Source organism: Saimiri boliviensis, chromosome 9, assembly GCF_048565385.1.
Source record: "Saimiri boliviensis isolate mSaiBol1 chromosome 9, mSaiBol1.pri, whole genome shotgun sequence".
In the NCBI taxonomy this organism is placed as follows: Eukaryota; Metazoa; Chordata; class Mammalia; order Primates; family Cebidae; genus Saimiri; species Saimiri boliviensis.
Window position 1 is genome coordinate 38,471,442 of NC_133457.1, and position 25,810 is coordinate 38,497,251.

The 25,810-nt window shown below is 40.4% G+C and overlaps 2 long non-coding RNA genes across 3 annotated transcripts in view; one reads left to right on the forward strand and one right to left on the reverse strand.

The window, feature by feature from the left end:
- Positions 1-25,810, reverse strand: part of LOC141585624 (uncharacterized) — a 361,964-nt gene that overhangs the window by 169,994 nt on the left and 166,160 nt on the right. The window lies entirely within an intron of this gene.
- Positions 3,688-25,273, forward strand: LOC141585623 (uncharacterized). The gene is made up of 3 exons (XR_012519206.1): positions 3,688-3,783; positions 10,482-10,615; positions 21,304-25,273. It is a non-coding gene; the product is annotated as an uncharacterized LOC141585623 (long non-coding RNA).

The window sequence follows — 25,810 nt, forward strand, 5'->3', positions numbered from 1 at the left end:
CTATAATTACTGTTCAGAAAGTAAATGGTGTTTTTATATTGATAAGACTTGAATTGCTGTCATATATGTAGTGGAAAAGTGACAAGGACTTTTTAGCCTAGACAACAGAAGACTGAAAGAGTGGGAAGGATGGGTAGTAAATCAAGGTGGATAGCACAAAATGTGCCTATGGTAACTACAGTGAATTATAGATGGCTGCAAATCTTCACCACTCCACTCTATCAGGAAGTGGAATTATGTGTCCAGCCCCTAGAATCTGGCCTGAATCTGTGACAACTTTGAACCAAATAATTAAGAGAAAGTGATAACTGTGATATTCCCAGGTCCAGTCTTTAAGAAGACTGGCAACTTCCACTTCCTCTTTCTTGGAACTCATCCACCATGCTAGAAGGAAGCCCAAGCAGCTACAAGGACACATTTACCTGTGGCAGAAATAAGGCACCTGGCCAGTAAATGAGGCTGAGCTCCCTGCCAATAAGTAGCACCAACTTGCCAGCCCATGTAAATGAGCCACTTGAAGTACAGCCTTATCTCCTCAAGCTACCCCAGCTGACGCCACATGAAGTTAAAATGAGCCTTCCCCCACTGGGTTTTTGCAAAATCACTAGCAAATAAGATATAGTGGTTGTGTTAAGCAACTAAGTGTTGAGGTGGTTTGTTATGCAGCAAGAAACAGTTGAAACAGTAACCATATTCAAATATATTAAGAGCTATCATGTGCATGGTGCCATGGATTACAATTATAACCAGTACACAGAATTAATACCAGTATGCATAACTTGCAGAGTTTCACTGAGAAGCAGGCTGTAACCTTAAAGATAAGACCAGACAGAATAGAAAGGGACAAAGTTGTAGAGCTCATTTGGCATTACAGCTGGCCTCAAGGAAGTAAGCTCAGGTTCATATTCAGATGACATCGGTTCCCAAGGATTTCATCTGCTGGGCATTGTAGTGCTTGGGGAAGACCGTTCAGGTTGAATAAGATCCTATCGATCCAATGTCTGGAGATACAGGGTCAGGAAAAAGCTAGAAGACTTTCAAGACCCCTGTTAAGATGAAATTCAGAATGGAAATGAATCCCAAAGGGATCCTGGAGTAACCACCCAAAACCAGAGAAAGCAAAGGTGCAAGGATTATGCACCCCAAGTGGGGGCTTGAATGGTATAGTTTGGCATAAGGGCACACCTTAGATCTACCAGACATCAGATATGGTATTGATTCTGCCATCTGATGGGAATGCAAATCCTAAGGTGCCATCAGGTTGGTTTAGGATTGGCTCAGAAAGCAATGAATTGAAGAAGTGGCTAGGAAACTAGAGTGGGCATGTAGGCAATGGGTGGCTCTTCAGTATCCTTGGCTGACTGGGGCTAAGAGAAGAGTCTTCTGAGAGGAGCTAGAGGAAAACAGATTTCAGTTTAACAGAAGGAAGAACTTTGTTGAGGGATGTATTCCTATGATTGCAAAAAGCTGAATTATCACCTTCCAGGAGATCTGTAGAGAAGATGTATACATCTGATAAGAATAACATCAAATAACTTTTAATGCCCTTCCAACCTGAGATTTCCTAACACGTACATAATGTGAGGGCAAACTGCTTGCATAGAGCACATAAGTGCTCAACAAGGAATGGATGGACAGACAGACAGAGAGATGGACAGACAACTGGATGGAAAAACTTAAGGATGGATAACGCAGTCTGACATTTTCAAATATTCAGCACCTCCCATCCACAGACACATTAGCCACAGGAAATAAACTGAACCTCGGAAAAAAAAGAAATTAAAATGTATTTGGACCTCTAAGAGTTTGCCAGATACTTAGTGTCTTTGAGTACCCAAATATATGCTGCATTTTATACTTATGAAAGCAATTTCTTAAGAAAACAAGAATATCATGTGAAAATGTCTTCGTTTGTTCTGACTGGTTGACTCTGAGCAAGGGTCACTGTGGACCTATATTGTCTGCACTTTGGTACATTCGGCACAGCTCAGTTTTGACAGTCAGGAGCCCAAGCTCCAGGTACAAAAGACAGTCTTGAGCAACAGAGAAGCAGTGAGAAGCCAGCATCCACATGTTCTATTATTTCTTCTCCCAGCAGCTTTCTCATGCCACATTATGCTTTACATGCCTTGGACCTATTTTTTAACCTTTGCTCCTGTCACACACTCCCCAGTATGAGACATTTCTGCAGGTCTCTGATGTAGAGTACATAATGTACTTTCAATAACATGGCCAAGGTTTTAGGTAAATAAATTGTCTAACACCTTCATACACAAAGAACATCTTGTTCTCTGAGACAGAGGATAAAGTTCTGAGTTCTAAGGAGAGGTTTATAAATTCTTTGAACCACAACTCATACTCAAAAAACATTTTACAATCTAATACAGAGGATACATATAAAGTAATATTTACCTTACAATGTGCCGTGCATTCCAATATTTTCTATTCCATTTCATTTTTCAAGCATCCAGTGAGAACCCACTAGTTTGAATATATGACACATAGTGCATGGGACTAGTGGTCTAAAAGGCACTGCCTAAGGATAATTATCAAGTAGTATTTACAGGGAGCGTAGCAGTGAACCAAGTGCCCCAAAACTGCATTAACATTAGAAAGTCCTGAGCCCTCAAAACCTATAAATAATGTTTCCATTTTCTAAGAATGAATCTAATAAGAATTAACGCATAATGGATGAGATTAGCTAAATGTAGAAATTAATTCAATAAAACTGTGGGGCTGCAGGGATTTGAAAATGCTCTCAAGTCCAATCGAGGTGTCCAGGATGAACAGTGTGACAGTAGTCTTACTGGATTATAATTCTAACATGAGAATTTTAGATTAAAATAGACGGTTTTATTTTGCCTTGCCTGAATAAATCCTGTTAGTAGTAGGAACTGAATGCATTGGGGTAGACTGACTTCCTTTTAAGTGGGAAGTCAAAAGACAAGAATTTTTTAGTAGAGTCCTCCACCTAGGGAAAAGACTACCGCAGCCCCTGAATACAAATACCCAACAGCTTGACAGCTGGGGGCCAGGAGGAAGATGGAGCCTCCAATTCTCATGACTCAATGACCTACTTGCTCCCTTTCTCTTCATCTAGATCCACTAAGTAACTTTTGATTTAAACATTTGTTTCCCAACTATGTTTTCCTGACGAGGAAGGAACACAGTAACCAGCTAATAATAAATTTCTTATCTGCTTGCCAGTTATACTTTTCATTGTCAATTAACAGACTGAGATCTTGATTAATATATATCAGTCTTGTGGGTTTGGTTACATGATCATTTCTACACTGAATGAAATGTCAAGGTTGTGGAAAGCAAAGAACCCAGCCTAGAATAGGACAGCACTTCTGGGATGATGGCACTCAAGAGAGACTGTCTGGGCATCCTGCCAGTCTGTCTCAAAGCAATCCCTCTTGCAACTCTATCACTTGACCTATAACAAGTTATTCAGAGGTTAATAAATGACAAACCAAATAAAAATGTCTTGGTTTCACAGAAAAAAGCATTGACTTAGCATTTCTTCCAGCCAGCTAGAAGGAATATTATTGAGACTCAGTCAACTTTGTTTTCACACACCAGAGTTGGCTATGGTCTAATCTTTCACAGACTGAAGTTAATGTTCAGTTTTTTGTTTGTTTGGTTGGTTGGTTTTGAGATAAGGTCTTGCTCTGTCACCGAGGCTGCAGTGCAGTGGCACAACCACTGCTCACTACAGCCTCGACCTCCCAGGCTCAAGCGATCTTCCCATCTCACCCTCCCAAGTAGCTGGAACTACAGGTATGTGCCACCAGGCCCAGGTAATTTCTTTATTTTTGCAGAGACATGTCATTTTTTGTAGAGATAGGTTGCACGGGCACATCTTGAACTCCTGAGCTCAAGTGGTCCTCTCGCCTTAACCTCTGGAAGTGCTGAGATTACAGGTGTTGAGCCACTGCACCCAGCAGATTAATGAAACAATTTTTGTCATAGAGTCTGATGGCCATATCACAATTTAATAATTCCAATCACCTACTGGGTCTGGATTTTCATTGTTTCTCAAGGTCATTAATTCATGCCACAGATATTTCATGGGTGCCCAGATTCAGTGGTCACAAAAAAGATAAAATCTCTACCCTCAAGGAATTCAAAGACTCAAATGGATAAATTGTTATAAATCAGTGTAAGAAATGGTGTTATATTCAATATAAAGCATTGGCATCAGGTAAGATCAAGTCAACTCGAGTAAGGGAGATGAAAGATTTCACAGGGAACATGTTTGAGGTAGGTTGTTGGGGAAATAGTTTACAAAGCAGACCAGCCAAGAGCAATCATTGTGGAAAGAGAGTACACAAGGGTCTTAGGCTATGTGAGGAGTTTGGAATGTACTAAGCAATTTGGGCTGGATTGGTCATGGTAGCTGCCATAAGTTTAAAAGGGACATTTTTGTTATTGAAGATTTGCTGTCTTTTGAAGATAAGATATTTCTCAACGCCGGGAATTTTTGCCATAGAGGGCAAATAACTGCGGCTCTCCTGGCACCCCAATGCTCGTATCACATTGTGCAAGCAGGGGATACCCCAAAACATCAGCTCCAAGGAGGATCAGGGTGAGCAGCAGCAGCACCTCCCAATCCCTGAGTTTGCAGACCGTACCCCAAGGGCACTGGCGGAAAGCTGTGTGTCCCAGGGAATGAAGATGGAAGGAGTGAGGACAAAGACATGGTAAATCACCTTCCAGAGGAGAAGAGAAATGTCTGTGAGAAATGCTGTGTGGAGTTCTTTGGCATCTCTCAGTTCTTGGAACATAAGGAAAAATGCATTAAAAATCCACGTGTCTGCATGATGAATGACAGTGAGGGCCCAGTGCTTTCAGAAGACTTCCTCAGGTCTGTGCTGAGCCACCAGCCACCAGGTCCAAGCAGGAAGGACAGCCACAGGGAAACTGGTGGCATCCCAGGGCACATGAAGGAGAAGCCGGGTGCTGAGGCTGTGGGGTACTTAAAGACAGACACCACCTTGCCACCCACACCTCAGGGCATAAGCTATGCACCCAAAAGCAATAGCCAAAGGGTGCCCCTGCAGGCACTACAGGGCGGTGAGTCTGCGGAGTGCCAGTGCCTGGCGTCAACAGCATCCTGTCGGTGCTCAAGCAGATCCCGTGCCTGCAGCAGCTACAGCAGATCCAGTTCACCCAGCAGATCAGAGCCCAGGTGCGCCATTCATGCAACGGTGCCGCACCCCAAAGACTTTGGGCAGCCACGTGTCCCGAAGGTTTCTGCGGCAGTGGCTTTGCTCAGGTAGAAAGCTAGAAGCCAAGGTCTGTCTCTGGACGCCTTGAAACAAGCCAAGCTACCTCACACTGACATCCCTTCTGCTGCCAGATGCATGTCCCCAGAACTGCTGCACCCCACCCCCGCCTGCCCCACTCTGCCGCCGGATGGGAGAGGGTACTCCCGAATGTCAGTCTTGCCCCCTCAGCACTGTGCATCCTCGTGCCCCACCAGGTACTCTGCCAGCAGCCTTTCTCCATGGTGGGTTGTGCTAGACCACCCAGAAACGAGAAGGGGAAGCCACTGGACATTTCTGTGGGGGGCCAAACTCGAAGATGAGGTGGTCCTCGACAAGCATAAGTGTGGGAGTAGGCTCCCTTCCACATTTATGCCAGCCTAGCCAACCCATGACAAAGTCGGGGTTCTGGCACCTCGGTCGGACCCTCAGCATCGTCCCCAAGCCCTTTGTTGGCACTCAGCCCTGCCAGCAGGCCCAGCACATGTGTGGGAGGAACAGGCTGCTAGCACACCCAGATTCACGAGCAGGTGCACACTGCAAGAAGCCTGTTGAATGCAGCATTTGTGGGCAAGCCTTTACCCACAAAGGCACCTTGAAGGTCTGCTCTATGACACACGGGTAAACAGTCACCTGGCCCACCGTGGGAGGAAGCCATGGAGAACACCATGGCTCTGTTAGGTATCGAGAGAAAAAGAGTCTCAGAAACGTTTTCCCGTGGAACCAGTGCACCAGCATGCTCAAGGTGCTCTGGCCACGAAGACCAGTGAGACCTCTGTGGTCCAGAGTGGCCATGTTCCACTCTCCCAGTTTCCCTGGGGGCCAGATCGATCCTGAATAAGACCACAGTTTCCAAGAGGGATGGCTCCCAATCAGGTATCTGCAGATGTGGAAGAACCAGGTGCTATTGACTGATCCCAAACACTGGTGTCCTCACTTGCTGGATAATAATGAGACTGTGGTCAGTTAAAGCATAGGAGGACCTCCATGGAAGGAGAAATGTAGAGTGAAATCTCTAGAATCTTCTTTAAAATTTTTTTTGTTGGACACAGTGGCTCACGCCTGTAATCCTAGCACTTTGGGAGGCCGAAGTGGGTGGATCACTTGAGGTCAGGAGTTTGAAACCAGCCTGAACAACAGGAAGAAACCCCATCTCTACTAAAAACACAAAATTAGCCAGGCATGTTGGCACATGCCTGTAATCCCAGCTACTTGAGAGGCTGAGGCAGGAGAATCACTTGAACCTGGGAGGCGGAGGTTGCAGTGAGCCGAGATCCCGCCGCCATTGCACTCCAGCCTGGGCAACAAGAGCAAAACTCCAACTGAAAAAAAAAAAAAAAAAGAAAGAAAAAAAAAACCTCCTTGTTTTATTTTTCTTACTGATATGCAAATGTTGGCAAAGGTTGGGACCACAACCTCAGGCAAGTCCTGCAATCACAGCTGTTGCTATTCTGCTTTGCAAACATTAAAAAATAAATCACCCCAAACACAGACTAGACTTATTTTTAATTTCAAAAAAAAGTAGGCCTTGCAAAGTAGCTTTGTTACTTGTGACCAACTGTATACATAGAACTTTTGTGCAACCTAGAGTGTGACTTTTCCACAAACTTACCTATTTCAAGGTAGAACTGCTGAAACTTACTGAACAACAATGGTAGAGACAACTACTTAGCCTAATTGAAGGAAAGGGCACTATATACTTCCACGATAACAGTTTGTAGGTAAAAGGACATGGTCTGTTATTTACTTAGGCACCTGTTTTATACGCCCCCAACCCTGTCCCCATCTTTTTAATGTACTTTAAAACACACACACACACACACACACACACACACACACACACACGTTGTAGGATTATAAAATCGCTTCAACTTTACAATCTTAAGTAGGACATCCTCAAATGGACTTACATTGATCTTTAGGGAGTCAATGTGTGTGTTTTTCTAACACTAGATTTGGGGCGAAGGGTTGTTTAGGAGTCAACACATACACATAAGGCTATTAAATTGGTTTGGTTTGGTTTTCTTACCAAAAAAAAAAAAATGGAATTAAAGCTAATGTAAACTTCACAATTTTAAACTTGCCACAGGAAATATTAAATACAAATCATTTCAAAGATGATGTTTTATTTTTTTCCAAAACCACCCCAAATGATAGGGAAATCTTTTTATATGGAAAGCACTGTACTTTTAGCTAATTTTCTAACACATAATTTGTCTCTTTGTCTATCATCTTAAAACATATAATTGTGTGAAGGGGATACTCATTAGAAGTGGCAGTGCCTAGCAACTTTTTGCTCTGTTGGTTAAATTATCATGCACAGGAGGACAGTCTCTGCAGAGGCTATTCAATTCCCATTACTAGGTTAGTGATGGCCCAGAGTACTAAGGGCCCAGCCAGGAAGGACAGTGTATGCCAGACACCTGGGTCTGGTATCAGAGATTAGTAATAAGCAGTAGAGATCTCAGGCTGGGTAGCGTGCAGAACAGGGATGCTATCCAGCCCAAGCCACACACTTAAAGGAAGTGTCCAGGTGTACAGACCACAGGTCAGAGGCAGAGTCATTGCTTCAAAGCCAACGCTGTGGGGAAAAAAATCGAACTGAGTCCTGCACCAGTGAATGAACAGTGTGGCACTGACTTTATGGCATGAAATGGTTAAAGACACATTCAGGACAGGAGCTGCAAGATTTTCTCCCATCGTTAGAAAGGGGGCATGTTTCTGCCAAATGCAGAGACTGCACCTTATTTTATAAAATCAAATTCTTCTATAATACCAGAAATAAACAAAGCCAAGCTTAGTTTTTTCCTTTGCTCTCTTTTTCTTTTTTCTTTTTATTTATTTTTTTTTTTTTTTTGAGACAGGGTCTCACTCTATAGCCCAGGCTGGAGTACAGTGGCATGATCTCAGCTAACAGCAACCTCCACCTCCCAGGCTCAAGCGATTCTCCTGCCTCAGTCTCCCGAGTAGGATTACAGGCACACACCACTACCACCTAGCTAATTTTTGCATTTATAGTAGAGATGGGGTTTCACCATGTTAGCCAGGCTGGTCTTGAAGTCCTGACCTCAAATGATCCACACATCTCGGCCTCCCTAAGAGTTGGGATTACAGGCATAAGCCGCCACACCTGTAACTTGGCCAAGCCAAGTTTTTTCTAAAGTCAAAGTTTCAGAAAACCTGAAAGCAAGGCAAAATCGCATTTTTCCTAATTATCATTTTGAGAGTTTCTTGTAATTGTTTTCATGAGTCACTGATACACATAAAAATAAACTCTCTCTGTGCAAGATAACATTCATTCTGTTTTGATGTCAGAACATAGTCAAATTGGCAATTATTGTTTAAGCTAGTATTAATTTCTTTGCTTATATATTTGCCTAGGTATGCCTCACTCTGCGAAGCATTGAAAGTGACTTGTTCAAGTGAGCAAATAAAAAACTGTTTGCTTACCATCTTCCCGAACTACTTAGTTAAGATGCAGCATAAATGCATTTAAAAATACATTTGCATAAAATATATTTAAAATGTATTCTGAAATAATAAGAAGATAGTCACCTAAGTTAATGTTTTCATAGACACTGCATATAATTACATGAGGGATTACCTTTCCACTTATACATTTAGAATGAAAATCATATAGCATAGGGAATCAAGCAGCAGATTTTATTTGTGTACTTAACAACCAGATAAGTTAATAGAAACAAAAGACCTCTTCAAAAGTTCCCAGATTAACAGGCTATGTAAGAGCAAATTCAGCGATATAAATTATTTCATTGTTTTTCCAAAGTTTAAAATAAAAATGTTAGTGCTAGTAAGTATGGTAAACTGTTTTTCATTTCAATTGCATGTTTTTTTCTATACTATTTCTTGCTGTTCCATACATATGCCACCCCACATGTACTGTTAAGTACATGTTAAGAGCAGCAAAGGATGTACTGTTAATATAACAATGTTACAGCCAGCTTTAGGCTTCTATAATTGAACAGGCAATACTGCTCTCTCTGATCTCACTCATAGAAGACGCTTCAAAGCAGTTAAAGTACTCTACAAAATAATGATGAAAAGAAAGGGATGAGCTTTTGAAAACAGAAATAACAAGATAGTTGATTGTACTGTGCATATTCCCATATATGAGGCTATTTGAAAACCACAGATGTTACATTTCATTCAAGGCTTTCTCCATGTTTTAAGGTCAGAACTTCTCCCTGTTTCTAATTTATCAAAAGAGTATAGATTAAAAGTTTGAGACTTCATTTTTTATTTAAGCGCTAATTCTATTATAACATTGCAATGATTATCTTTACTTGTATGACTTATGTAAAAAGGAAAAAATTACAAATACTTCCCCTGCTCCAATATTTTTGAAAACTACTTGAGATAATTGCAACCAGATTTGCAAGGCCGTGGCCAGTTAATAGTTATTAAGACAAGGTTGAGGAGAAAAGCCATTTTCTTTAAGAAACAACTTTAAATAAAAAGTATTATTTTCTACCAAAAAATTATAGCAAATGTAATTGCCTATAAACAACATTAATAGTCTTAAGGTTTCAATAAGAAGTCCTTGGACCTGTTAAAGAACAATTCTCAAGATTACAGAAAAACGTTTGTTCTTCTTAATAAATACATATACTTTGACAGAAATTCAACTTTATGACAAGATGAATAATAATATTAACTTAAATATTATGATAAATTATATATATTTTTTCTCTACCCTTTCTTATCCTCTCACAATAAAGGGCAATGAATAAATCAGCACTTTGCATTTTCTGAAGTCCTGTGTTAATGATTCCTTCACTTAAAGAATTCATTAAGTGACACTAAAATTAATTCAACTCTAATTTTAACCAAAGCAGAATGAAAGAATCTAGTACTTATAATAATTTATTTCTGCATTAGCAAAGATTTGTTTCATTAGTCATAAAAATTCAATTGAAAAGGGCTTAGTTAAATAACCACTCTTACCTATTTTTGATGAGTGAATAAATTTATATAACCTTTTGAAAAGGCAACTTGAATGTATCAAGAGCCTGATATTAGTTCTCTATTGTTACATTAAACATTATCCCAAAACAAAAGGCATTTGTTACTGCACAGTTTCAGTGGGTCAGGAATTTGGGAGCAGCTTAGCTGGGTGGTTTCAGGGTATCTCATGAGGCTGTAGTCAATATGTTGGCCAGCATCCATTTAAAGGCTTGTCTGGCACTACAGGACATACTTCCACAATGATGCACCTGTCTGGCTGTTGGATGGAGACCCTGGAGAAGGCTGCTGACAGACGCCACTACGTGAATCTCTCCATAGGGCTGCTGGAGCATCCTCACGTGTCAACTGGCTTCCCCAGAGTAAGTGTCCCGAGGAGAAACAAGGAAGGGATCACAGCCCTCTTATGATCTAATCTCCAAAGTCACACACCATTATTAATACCTCTGCTATAGTCTATTTGTTAGAAGTAAGACACTAAGTCCCTCTAACATTCAAGAAGAGGTAAATTAAGAGACATTTCTAGAAGGAAGAAGTATCAAACAAATCCTAGACATACTTGAAAACCATTTCCATTATAGCATTATGTGAAAAAAAGCATTATATAAAAAACATATATTGAAAATTTTTTTAAATTGTACTTTAGGTTCTGGCATACATGTGCAAATCATGCAGGGTTGTTGCATAGGTACATACATGGCAAGGTGGTTTGCTGCCTCCATCCCCCATCACCTATATCTGGCTTTTCTCCCCATATTATCCCTACCCAACCTCTCCACCCCTCACTGCTCCTCCCTTAGCCCCTGCCTCAACAGATCCCAGTGTGTGATGCTCCCCTCCCTGTGCTTACATGTTCTCATTGTTCAACACTCACCTATGAGCGAGAACATGCAGTATTTGATTTTCTGTTCTTGTGTGAGTTTGCTGAGAATGATGGTTTAATATTAAAATGCTAAAATCAGTTGCCTTTGTGTGTTAGAATTGAGAATTAATATTGTCCTCTCTGCTTTTCAATACTTCTATGCAAGGAAGCATCCTTTCCTTTCTTTACAGCTTAAGGTATTCTTACTTGCACCTTGTATGTCATGTGCTTTTATTATAAGTATTATAAAGATAATTCAAAAGTTTCCTAATATTAAACAGAATTTCTCCTCTCCATTTTAAAATTATTAAACTCTTGATTTTTTAAATTATAAAACCTTGGTCCAAAAGGCAAGCACAACAAACACTCCTGTTCATTGCTGGTAGTGGGGAGAACTCCTACACTCCATCCCACAGGGGATTATGTCCCATTCATGAGAGTCCTGCTGGATTGCTGGAAGGAGACAAGTCACAGGCAGTGAGGGACATTTGCAGGCCAGGTCTCTGATTATACCAAGGTGGACTGCTGATCCCAGAAAATAATTCCTGGCCCCAGAAGCAGGAAGCAGACTTCTGAACCAATTCAGCTCCTGTGAACTCACACTGCCACTCCTAAAGTTGCCTTCTCCATCCACCTGCCTGAAGACTTTCTAGAAAACAGATCCACAAAGGATCACTCTCATGAATGGCATGCAGGGGTCTGATCAGTCAGACCCATTCTCCTTTCTCTTTCCCCTTACATACAGCTTTTACCCACCCTGTTCTATCCATATTCCCAACACAGACCCTGTAACAGACACTGTCTGTGCTGGTCCCCTGGAATCCTCCTTACTAGTTCTGAGTTCCATCCCCTCACTCCTGGGTGCTTTGCTTCTAAGGGCTTGGACCTGCAACTTGGTTCAGTGATTTCTTTGGAGCTACTGGACTACTTTGGCTGCAAGCCCAGAGAGCTGAAAGTTCTTGGGATTTCACAACTAACCCACTCACCGTAATTGCCCTTCCCTCCACAACACACACACAGACACACACACAGCAGTCCTTAGCCAATGACTGATAGAAGTGGGAACATGAATGCCCAGCTTTTTTGTCTCAAGCCAGGACAAACTGAAATATTATTCTTTCTTGGTGTGTTCTCTTATTCTGCCCTACTTCCCCCATACCCTTTCTAATTCTCCTGGGAGCTCTTCCTTAACAGGCCCTTTGCACACATTCCTCCTTTAAGGGCTTGCCTCAGAGAACTCATGCAAACCCAGATGGCCCAGTAACTAAGAAGGAATTTAGTTATCTGGGGACCAAGGATGTTAAAAGACCTTCAATGCAAAGAATACCCCATACAACAAAGAATCATCCTACCCAAAATGGCCATAGCATCCTGAACTGGGAAACAAGTAGGCATGGGAGTGGGGGAGGGAAGGAGGGGGAGCAAAGAATGTTCAGTTAAGACCAAAACAAGGTAAGTACAATGTTTGATTTGGTTAAAGAGGAGTCAGCTGATGATATTGACAGGAAGTGGACAGAGCAAAAGAGGAAGAAATGAGGAAAGTGGTATGAATGGAAACCAAAGTACATGTTTCAGAAAGAAGGAGATGTCAGCATATTTGATGCCACTGAGGTCACATAACCAAGAACAGAGAACTGGCTACTGGGTTTGCTCCCTGGAAGTCATTGTTGCCCTTGACAAATGGAACTGCTGAGGAGCAGGGAGAGTTAAGTCAGATTAAAGTGGGTTCTATCTGGGTTTCAGAAGGCAAAATAAAATAAAATAGTTAAATACAGTGAGCTTCAAGTTTCTCTTCAAAGAATCAGTATGTCAGTATGTTCAGCTCCCTTACTCTTTGTTCTCCATTTTAAAGTTTAACTTCCTGGTTCTCTTTACCCCCTTGCCTCTAGTTTCAATAAAGAACTTTCCCACCAGTTCTAATCAGTAGTTCACATTTGTTCCCCTAGTACCTGCTTTGACCTGAGTCATTCCTGGTCACCTGTTTCAATCTGAGTCACCTTTAGTTATGTGTTTCAAAACTGTCCTTCCTGCCAAACTGCTCACCCTGCCACTCTGGCTCATACCTCTACTCCCTTTAAAATAGCCAATCGGAATTAGCTTAGACTATGCAGTCCAACCCTAGCCAATAGGGGAACAACGTAGCAGTAGGGGCTACCTGCATCAAGGATAAGAACACCTTTCCCTCCCCATTCAGGTGTGCTCTTGCTATTGCTCCATCCATGAGATGCACCCTTCTATAGAAGTAAATTGCCTTGCTGAGAAAATTCTTTGTCTGAGCGCTAGTTCTTTTTGGCACTGAGTAACAAGCATTTGTTTCTAACAAAATAAAATAAAATGGGTTGAAGATTGAAAGGATATAGAGATAGAGGAGATAACTCATGTGTTTGCCCTTGAATAGGTGCAGAATAATGGGAGAATGACTGGAAAGAAATGTGGAAAACAGAGAAATGTTAAAGAACACGTTTATATAATGATAAAAATAACACAGTATTGAAAGAGCAGTAGATAGAGGAAAGCGGTATGAATGGAAACCAAAGTATATGTTTCAAAAAGAAGGAGGTGTCAGCAGTATTTGATGCCACTGAGGTCACATAATCAAGAACAGAGAACTGGCTACTGTGCATGAAAGAGAGGAGAGAACAAAAAGAACGTAACTTGAGCAGACAAAAAGGATTAGGATCTAGATCTCTGAAAATTTAGCTACCCTTCCCCAGGACCTAGTGTTTAGAATTATAATGCCTCTGCAGCACCCCACTTATGATTTTTCTGTAGGTGAAAGATAAGGCATCAATTCTTCATAAAGACTCACCCCCCACAACAACAAATGTAAAAACTTCCTGCTAAACCACAAACAAAAACTATAATAATAACACATACACATGCCCACATATACTCAGTTTTCATGCTTTATGTGGTCTTGAATAATAGGGGTGGACAGAGAGTTCAACTTTGATTTTTACAAAGCAAACTGTGCTTCTATGGCCTTCTGTGGCCTCTATGGTGGCACACTACTCAAATGTTTCAAAAGAGAACCTGCTGCAAGGAAAGTAGTTAGTAGACCACCTTCAGTTGCTGCATCTTTGTGATCCACCCCTGTGTTTTCTCTGAGACCACCCTCTTTTCAGGTTATCAGGGCTACTGGATCTGGGAGATTCCTGCCCAAAACAAGACTCCTCTAACTGGCAATCTTTGCACCAAAGCTCCCCATCAGCCTGATCTAGACTTTTGCTGAACTGCATTGCAGTTTGAGGCTTTCCCACAAATACCCCTAACTGCCTCCTCTCCTTTCACAGTGTCCAAAAGTGCGGCATGGTCTAACTAGTTCTAACTACTTCTGTGACCTTTCCCTTTATCTTTCAAAGATATTTTCTACAATAAATCTCTTGCACTTCTAATTCTGTCTTGGTGCCTGCTTCCTGGAGGACACAGAGTGACACAAATCTCTCTCTGGAGATCCAAAGTGTGCCCCAAAATTGAGATCTTGTTAGCTTGTCATATCAGTCTTGATTTTACACATATATGACATTTTTCAGCCAAAGACTTGGCATCTATAGAAATATTAAATCACGTTTTTATACTTTCAAGTGGATGATTAATAAATTGTTGTTATTATTGATAGCTGTGCTAGTTTTATAAATGATTGCTATAACCACCAAAAGATCTGGCACCAATTTATATCTGTCTATCCCTATTGAATAAGCATAGTTCAATAGGTTGTTTTTCCTGTTTGCCCTTTTCCAACAAAGAAATCACAGTACACAACTGCCAAATGAATAGACTAATGTCATGATACAAACGAGCATATGCCACCCAGGTGCTCTGTATCAATAGAGTTCTTGATTACAAGCTATAGCTAACTGCAGTAATAGGGAATTTAATTAATCAACATCATACAGAGTGGAGGAAAGAGGACTGACAGAATCAACAAAAGACTGGGGCCCCAGGCTTGGGAATAGATAGAAAGTACCCAGGGGCTCTGAGAGTGGAGAAACAGGAAAGGACTCTGCGATCATTTCATGGCTGGGCAATCCTGGGCAGACTGCCACTGCTGTGGCAAAACACCTGCAACCATCTCTGACATTCACATTTGTGTGCTCAACTGGTTGGGTTCAAGTCAAAGAGATGCCATCTGCATGCACTAGGGGAAGGGAGAAAAGAGATCCAGGAAGATCGCCTTACGTGGTAGGGGAACAGATGCTTCCACCACCAAGGCTATAAACAAAGGGGAGAAGAAATTACTTCAAAAAAATAAAATAAAAGAGGTTATGAAGGTGCTGAATGCTGAGAAAATCTAAATGACAAAGACAAATTTCATCACACATTTCTAGATCTGAAACCAGTCCTTTTCCGTCATTCAAAAACCACGGGAAGTTTGTTCAAAGAAAATATCAGAGCAGTGGTTCTCAACCTTGGCTGATGGAAGAAACACGTGGAAAGCCTTTATGAATCATAACACTTAAGCCAAAACTCAAACCAACTGAACAAGAATTTGCAGGGTGGGGCCCAGGCATCGGCACCTTTTAAAGCTCCCCCAGATGATTCTAATGTGCAGCCAAAGTTGAGAACAACTGCATTAGTAGAAAACCCAATACATAAAATTGATAAAACAGAGCTATTCCAGTGGGTAGAGAGGTCGGCACCTCTCCCATCCCCATTGGTCCCTAAGGCATTTTTAAGGAATCCTTTTATATCAGCACTTAAGATAGATTATTATTATACATTTGTTGACTCCTTCATTTTTCTCATACTCTGAATCCAACCTGTCAGGTTGACTCAAGCTTCAAAAGATAATCAGAAACTGAGCACCTCTCTCCACCTCTCCTGCTGCCATTCTGTTCCAATCTCCCATCATCTCTTGTTTGGATTAAAGTAATAGCCTCCTAATGGGTCTATCTGCTTCTATGCTGCCCAGATGCAGGCTTTTCTCAACATAGCAGTAGGAGTAATTCTTACATAACATAAATCAGATCCTGTTCCTCCTCTGCTCAAAACCCTGAGATTTGGGTTTCACTCAGAGTAAAGGCCAAAAACCTCCACGCTCTACACGAGAGGTCAGCAAACTTTTCCAGTAAATATATCAGGCCATGTAATCCATAAGATCTCTGTCACAACTATTCAACTCTGCACTTACAGCCAGAAAGCAGCCACAGATGATATGTAAGAGCAGCTGTGCTTCAATAGGATTTAATGTACAGAAATAGGCCAAGGGACAGGATGTGGTCCTCAGGCTGTATTTGCCAACCCTTGCTATGATCAGAGCCCAACACAGTTCCAGATAGATGTCCTCCTGCCCTACTCCTTGCTCTCTCCTTTCCAATCACACAGGCCTCCTTGGAGTTCAAGTTCCTGGGATACTCCAGGCACTTTCTTGGCTGAGAGAGTGTGTTCCATGCTCCCTCTGCCCATGATGCGTCCCTGGGCTTGCCCCTCACCTCCTTCGGGTATGTATCCAAATCCTCCCTTCTCAGTCAGGCCCAGCATGGCCACTCTAGTTTAGACAGTGCCCTGCTTCCCACTCCACCCACCCCCACAGTATCCTAAATTCCCTTACTCTTTGCTTCTTTAATCTTCTTTTTTCCCATAGCACCTTTAACTTTTAATCATATATACAATTTAATTATTTATTAAGCTGCCTGCTGTCTGTCTAAAATGTAAACTCTGCAGGGGCAGCACACCAGGGTTCATAACAGCAGAACCGCTATGAAAGATAGAGAATAAAGGATTTATCATCATGCCATGGGGAGAAGGTGGGACAAGCTATGCAAGCTGTTGCCTCTGCAGTTCCTCTGTCAACAAGCCTTCATTGTGGATGTCTGAACTGGGGCTGGGCACGTCAAGCCTTCCCTTGCTTCCTGCCCTGCCCTCCCATAACCTGCAGCCCTGGCTCCCGTCACACTTTGCCCCATATCCTCAGCTGTGAGCCAGCCCTACTCTTTCCCACACTGAGTCTGGAAACAGTCTGAGCAGAGTCTTGGAATCCCCAGTTACCTAGGAGAGGAAGATAAATATAGATGAGAAAATTAAGCCCAAGAAGAAGCATAATATGCCATAAATACACGATCTGCCAGGTCAGGTAGCCCAAGTTTGAAATGCAACTGAGACACTTACTAAAAGTGTGACCTGGGACAAAGGTCTTAAGACCACTTAAAGTTTCTATTTCTCAACTATAAATAAGGTATAATGATTATACTTCTCCCTCTTAATGGCATTTGCAAATATTAAATGAGATGGGTATAAGTTAAGTATAATTAATCTCTAAGCATAATTCTTGAGACCTGGTAAGCTATCATAAACATTAACCATCATTATCACTATTATTATTAATAAGGTCAAAGAATAAGTGATAGAGCTAGTAACTGAATCCTTCTCTATCCATTTCATTTCTCAAAGCACATAATTATAGAAAATTACTATATGATGGTAGACAGAACTGTTCACTAGCATGTGACTAAACATACACAGGTTTGATTATGAGCTTACTAGCGATGAGAAAAATATTACTTGCCCTAGATAAGTAATACTGAGCAGTCTCTATTATTTTATTAGACTTCTCTGACAAAAAGCTCTAAAGGAAATCACTTTGTTATTAGTTTTATGTGTGAGGTGAAACACATCAGTCTTTGTTGTTTTAAGCAAATACATATTATTAAATCCAACGGCTCTCTTTGTGGACTCATAATAGCACACTGCTAAAAGTGTTCTGGATGGAATTTTTCCCTCTTGCAGGAAAGTTCTAAAATTACTGTACTAAGTCATCTGTACAATCAACATATGCAAATTTGCAGTGACTTCCTGGAAAGCTGGGTATGGGCTAAAGAGGCAGTAGTCCTTGGGATGACCCTCAATGTTAGGGATACTTCAGGAACTTCCCTGCAGTAATAATATCCCATGAGAGTACACGGTCCCAAGGAAGGCTTTCAAAGCAGCCCACAATATGTGTGTCAAATCCATCAGGTAATTAATCATTTGTGTTCCAGCAGAACTGTATTAGCACTTCCAGTTTTTCTCAATAATATGTCTGCAGTAGGTTTTTAATCTTATTTGATGGACAAATTGGCCAGAGTGTTTACTGTGGGCCTCAATCTTTATGAATGTTGACAGATTCTCTTTTGATAGTTTCCAGCAGATGCTACAGGAGAGGAGATGTGTTCTTGCTCAGAGGATAAACGTAACTTACACTTTGCAAAACTTTAAGACATATTTTGAGGTTTTCTGGCAAAGAAGTAACCTCTAGGGGCAGCTAGAGCTATGAAAGGATCTGGATTATCTATTTAACGAAAAGAAAAAGAAAAAAAAAAGCTTAGCTATGGTTCTGCAGCATTCACCAGTGGGGGTTTGCACCTCATTGTTCCAAGGTTCAGCCAAGTGTGATTTTATTCTGCTCATCCTGACAATGACCCTAAAAAGACAAAAAATCCAAGCAAATAGAACACTGGGCAAACAAACCTAATCTAGATGAGAGAATAACTACTCCGGGCAGGGACTGTGATAAACACTTCACATTCATGAGCTCATTTGATTCTCATTACAACCCTGTCATGTGGGTGCTACGATTAAGCCTGTTTAAAGATGAGAAAACTAATACTCAAAAGGATTAAATGTCCTCCTCAAGGTCAAACTGCAAGCAAGATGAGGAGAAGGGTGTTACCAGACTTCCTGACCCCGCTGACTCTAGAACCCCAGCGCCCAGCCATAATTGCCCTCTTTTTTTCTGATTCCGGAACCTGCCAAAACAAATACCACATTAGGGTCTTTGCCAAGTTGATGCCTCAGCTGTGAACACGCTTCTCACAGAAGACTTCTTGTTGTCATTCACAGTTCAGTGTAAATGTGTTCTATTTGGAGAGGGTTTCTCTGTCACCTGGTGTCCTCAGGGTTGTCTCAAGCAAGGGACAAGAAAGCTGGCGTGGCTCTCCCTCATTTCCTGTCCCTCACTGACTGAACACTGTGCCTGTGAGCCTCTCTAGCTGCAACTCTCTGCACAAACAGAAGTTGTGGCCTGCACAGGAATGGCAAGGTTCCCCCAGCTGGCTTTCAAGATCCGTTAGTCTGGAGGTTCACTGATGTCCTCCGAAACCAGACCATTTCCTTCTTTACACTTAGCCATCCACAGTGTCAGATTTACTCTCAAGAGTATTTGCCTCGTGGCCCTACACCAGCTGCTAGGAACAACTGAGTATGCTTGCTTCCTCCTTCACATCTAGTGAACCGATTTTCTCTTCCTATTAAGAGCAGAAAACTTCCCAGGCAGCTCCAGAAAACTCCCCTCACAGCTTATTGGCTCAAATTGGATCATGTGTCCATTACTGAACCAATCTCTTGACAAGAAAATATTCTGCGTTGATTGGGTTAGGCCCAGATTCTTAAACCAGTCACTGCCAAGGTGGATGGTGTTATTGGGAGATGTTAATCAGGACCAAGCTGGTGGCTGGGTCCCTCAGCCTTCCCTGAGACACACAGACATTTAGGAATTGATTTCTTTAGGAAGGAACAAAGGGGAAATTAATGTCAATAGGCCATCGAGGCCTCCACTGCATTTAATAACTTCCAGTCTGTTTTAAGACTTTCCTAGGTCCTGGGCATTCTTATTTGCATAGAGAAACAACTATACCTTCTCAGTACCCCCTACCCTGCCCCCAATCAAAAATCTCATGTACTGGTTTAACTTTTATTACTATCTAATATACGCTTGTTTATTCACTTGGTCTGTTTTCTCCACTAGGATATAAGCTCCAAGAGAATAAGGATATTGTCTGCCTCATGTATCACTAGAACCTTCACCCATAAAGTAATGCCTGGAATGCAGTAGATGGCAAATAAATATATGCTGATTGAACGTATGAACTTAAAAAAAAATTAATGAATAAATGAATAATGGCTTTAATGAATAAAGCCAGGAGGTGAGGAAGGCATCTGGGGCCACTAATGAGGGGATTCTACAGTCCCTGGAAGCGCTGAGTCAGAGTGAGAAACTGAGAAAGGGCTAAGGTGAAAGAAATCCTGCTGCCCAGGTCTCCTGGGTCCCAAGCTGCAGGTTGAGCAAAATGCTACCAAATAGTCTCATTCCTGTTGGATATTCCCAGTGGGGTGTGGCTGGTGTTAGGGTGGGGCCCCTCTTTATGGGTGGAGGTAGCTATTTAAAAAGCTGAACAGACAAGCCAAGGGAATAACGCTGGAGCAGTGGGAACCCATACCCCAGAGTGGATGCAAAAGCCTCAGGCACGTAGCCACATCCCAGTCATATATGTCCTCAGACTACTTTATCGCCTAAAGATGGTGGATTTCATGTAGGCCTAGAAGAGATGCCAGAGAAATGCAAACAAATAATGCAGATTCCACTGGCCTAAACCAACTGAGCACTGCAGATGCACAGGACCTAACGGATTAATTACACTCAACACACTAACCATTTCAGACACACTGGCCTCTCTAGACAGAATGATCACATTCAAAATATGGACCTATTGGGATGACATGTGAACTAGTGCTGATGCACTGACCACTCTAGGCATACTGATTATTTGGACAGCAGCAGCAGCTTCCAAGTCTCTAAACATGGGAGCATTAGAGGTAAAAACCTGTTTTAAAGTGGGAACTAAATGAATTGTTGTGAAACGTAGTGTGTGCACCATTGTTACACAGATGATAATGTGATTCGTTTGTCAGATCTGCCACTGTTGCACTAATCACTCTGCAATTCTGACTGTTTTAGATACATGTCAAGGCTGACTCAGTGCATATTTCCCGCTCACTGTTATTACTCTGAGTACAATGCTTTACTTGTGTGGACTTTGGTCCTCAAAACAATGAGCCATTGCTGGCCTCTTGCACACTCCCCCAGCCTCAGCATTTTCTAAGACATTGCCCTCCAGATAAGAAGTAGAATAATTGGTGTCACTAGGTGGAGAGGGAGCAGAGAACTCTGCCTTAAAAAGCAGTACCTATGCAGTAGAAGAGCTGCTTAGAATAATGATCAGTACACTCCTCGCCTTCAAAGAGGCAGATAAGTGGATGGTATGAAGCTTCTCCCCAGCTTTCTAGTGGACATGTGGAGGCTATTTCTGCTGGCACAGCTTGGAAGAGCCATCTATTATATTTTTTAAGCAAATCCATTATATCTTCAAGATTCTGGCAATAGGTTGAATAACAGCCCCAGCTTTTAATGCTAATTTTCTTTTTGCTTCACAGGAATTGTGGAAGGCCTTTGGTATGGACTACATGAAAATCCACTAGCCTTCCCAAACTGAACTGTTTGATGTAAGCCCATGAATTCTAAAGTGTTCACATCTTTTAATTTTCAGAGGTATATTCTCTATTTATCTTCAGGGTCTTTATTCTTTTCTTTTAATATGCCTCATATTTGGTTCTCTTTCTCCTGAGCTTTTCTTTTTGTTGTTGTTGTTAATTGAGGTATAACTTCAATATAGTAAAGTACAACCAGCTTAACAGTAAGATTCAATGAATTTTAACATATGCATAACCACCACCTAGATCAAGATATAGAATATCCTTTCACCAGAAAAGTCCCCTTTGTATTCCTTCTGCTAATATACCCTCTCTCAAAGGTAATCATTACTTTAACTTCTAGCACCATAAATGAATTTTGGTCCTAATGCTCTTTCTTAAATTTTTTTTCAGGATAAAGTGCCCCAGAATTCAGAGCACTGCATTCTGCATGCTTTGACTTCTTGTCGTAGGAAGTGAACAGAGAGGGCTCAATGGTGACAAAGAGAGATAGAACAGAGGAAGCTACAGGCGCTAGTGACTCTCGTCATTTAGGGTTGTGGCTCTAACATGGGAGCTGCCTTGTTCCTTAATAAGTATGTGGCAATTTCTAGAGACATTTTTGGTTGTCACAACTGGGGGAAGCTGCAGAGTACTACTATCATCTAGCGAGGAGAAACCAGGATGCTACTCAATATCCACTATAACAAAGAATTATCAAGTCCCAAATGTAAATAATGTCAATGTTGAGAAATCCTGATTAAGAAGATAGCTGCCTTTCAACGGGGCTGACTTAGGATCTCATTCTATTATTTTTGAGCCTCAGTTAGATGTAAAAGGTGGGCAAATTGTGTGTAGTCCAAGCATAGGATTCTCAATGTATCTTCATCAAGGATAGCGACTATAAATTTCATCCAAAATGTGACTCTCAGTCTTTCCACTTGTTCCTTCCTCTGTTACCAGTTTGGGTCTTTTCTGAGCACACCGGGGAAAAGGGTACCACATACAGTTAGCCTATTATAATTACCCATAAGTCCTTATGTGTAACTTTTATATTGAAATGCAGTGAAAATCAACATTATTATTTTAAATGAAATGCTTTTGTGACTAAGAAATAGTGAGTAATTTTGCCTGATGGGAATTCTAGGGGAGTAGATGAAATTGAGCAAATTGTTTTCTTGATTGTCAACCTTAGCTTTTTATAAGGAAAGGCTGTTAGGAAGGTTCTTTTTTAACTGTGTTTTATTGATCAGGTTCCCAGGGAAATTTGATAGCGCTGCAATGTAGGTCAGACTCACAATTTATAAGTAACCACTGATGCTTTTTCCCTCTAAAATAACAAATGCTGCAATAAAAGGCACTGCATTCTAATTCCTCCCCCCCCCCCGAACTTTAACAGCATCTCTCGAGTCTCATTTTCAATAAAGTATAAATGGTACAAGTATATGAGAAGCACAATTAGAAAAGCCTCATAGAACCAATGACAGTTTCGTTTTATGTCTATTTAGTTTAATCAGACAATAAAATTTTTACATTCATATTCTTTCTCACTCACCCCACAAATTATTTATAAAATATATCTCCTTTATCAGTCATTATTATGAAGTCAGGTTATTTTACGTAAGTAAACTTCCAGGTAAATGAAACTTACCCTTTTAAGGAGGAAAAATATTCTTCTTTGTTTTTAAGTATGAAATTTTCTCCTACCTCTGCCAATAAAAATTCTATTCATACTTTAAGACCCTTCTCTTCCTTCATGAGAAGTTTTCCTTACTGATCTAATCAGAAAGAATCTCTTCCTACTAGAATTCCTGCTGTATTTTAATAATGTTTCCATTTCACTTATATCACGGATCACTTCAAGAATGTACAAAGAAAATAAATGAGTTTGTGCCCTCGGAGAGATAAACTATCAAGTCAACACATGATGGGCAAAAAATGGAGATAGAGAAAGACATTTTTTAAAAAGATTAAATGAGTTAATGTATTTAAAGTACTTGGAACTCTGCCTGGCATATCATAAGCCCTAAATAAACATTACTATAATTATTGATTTTATTATTGGAATTAAATAATTTTGTGGATTGCTTCTAGAGAATAATCCTTGATTATAGTGGAAAATAATATGCCTATTAGATGGAGGATTTTCCATCATTGAAAATCCAGAAAACAGAGAATGCTAGAGGAATATATTGGATGGATCCATCCCAGCACTGTCCAAGAGGAAAGATGTCTTTGCCTAGGAGACATCCTGTCTAACCAAGGGCAGGTATATTCCATAATGTGGGGGTAGTAATTCCTGTAACTAACCCAACTCTCTCCTCTTCTTCTAATTCTATACTCATCCATCTAGATTATAAATTGGTTTTCCCAGTTGAGAGGCTTCATAGAAAGTACATGAAAAGTGGACTGCTATGTGGATATTTAAAAAAATTTTTTTTAATTAAAAACTAGATTTGCTGGCATTTAAATGTTAAATTGGCTTTTGGTGTGGTGTATACATGGACAGAAGGTGAGATTGGGTGGGCATGTCAGGACCCACAGGCATGTTTTATCTCCTGTACATTAATAAACTGGTTTTGCACTTTGGGCTCCGTAAGTTTGGTCATTGTATACTTTGGGCTTTGTAAGTTTCTCTGTTCTCAAAAAATAAATCCACTCAGTGAGCCAAAAAGTTGTATTTACTAGCTTGCCCATTTTGCTGGAAAAAAAATTAGCATGACATCCTGGAAATAGGATAATACCCCTTCTCTTTGCCAAGCACTATAAGCTATTACTTCTACAAGGTTAGCTACTTTTAAGGTATTACGTTTATTGCCATATATTACAACATTTTATTGTAAACTCCATTGAGAGTAATAATTATTCATTCTTTCCATCTCCCATGGTTTTCAATATATGAAGAGTTAATGGATATGTTTATACATTCTTAGTGAGCATGCTGATTGGGGAAAATATTTGTAGAAAGATTAGGCAGTATTTACCAAGATTTAATATGCGCATACACTTTGACCAATTCCACATCTCAAAATCTACTTACAGAAAAACTTATAAGTGTATGCAAGTAGATGTGTATAAAAATGTGATTTAACATTGCTTATAATCACAAAAAAAACTGTAACAATCTATGTGTCCATCAGTAAAATAAACAACCAATAATATATCCATTCTGCAATATGTTAATTTGCAATTTAATAGAATGAGAGAATTTTAATGTCCTAGCATGGAACTATGTCTAACCATAGTGTTGGCGGGAACAAATAACACACATACACACACACACACACACACACACACCCCAAAATATAGATTGTATGAGACTATTCTGTAGACAGAAAAATTATGAAAAAAATCAACATATCATATATCTTCTCTGGGTACAAGTACACATAGGTACATGCTTAGAAAAGTTTGGAGAGATACATTCCACATTGATAACTGGATGGCTCTATTGTGGGGAAAAGGTATATCTGAATTTGGGATTGTAGATTTGTAATGTTTTAACTTTTTAACAACAAGAATGTATTCATGTATTATTTATATATTATAGCTGAGTTTTCTAAAGGAAAATTCCAAATATTCAATGGCACAAGAGAAGACTTAAATAAATGGAGAGACATCATAGACCTAGATGAAAAAAACTCAACCTGGCAAGATGTCAATGCCACTCAAATTAATTCGTAAAGTTAAAGTAATCAAAATCCTAGCTCCTTTTTGAAAATTCACAAAATACTCACATGAGGAAACAGTTAAAACTGTTCAAAACAAATGAATCATAAGAGTAACAGTACTGTCAGAAATTAAAATGTATTATAAAACAGAATGTTTACAGTGTGATTTAAAAAAAACATAAAAACATTTTAAAAATCCAAAAAATAAAGGGCAAAAATACTCTATTAGGAAAGAAAATTCCTGGTATATATTAAAGAATTATATTGACATGAAAGATATTTTTTAAAATAAATTTTACTTTAATGATTAAGTTTAAATAAATGTTATAATCAAAATCAAAAGAAGCTAGGCACTGTAGTACACCTGTAATCCCAGCACTTTGGGAGTCTGAGGCAGGCAGATAGCTTGAGCTCAGGAGGCAGGCTGGTCTTGAAACCAGCCTCGGCAACATGGCGAAACCCCATTTCTACAAAAAATACAAAAATCAACCAGGTGTGGTGGAGTGCGCCTGTAGTCCAAGCTACTTGAGAGGCTGAAGTGGGAGGATCTCTAGAGCCCAGGAGGTCAAGGCTGCAGTGAGCCGAGATTGTGCCACTGCACTCCAGTCTGGGCAACACAGTGAGACCCTGTCTTAAAATAAAATAAAAGGAAGATAAAATTAATGTTGTTTAAGCTAACTGCCTGTTTGTCTCTTACTTTTTAATGAAGTTTAGCATGTATTTAGAAGATTTATAGATCATTAAGTATATAGCTTGAAAAAATATGACAAAGTGAAGAAATCCAGATTAAGGAACAGAAT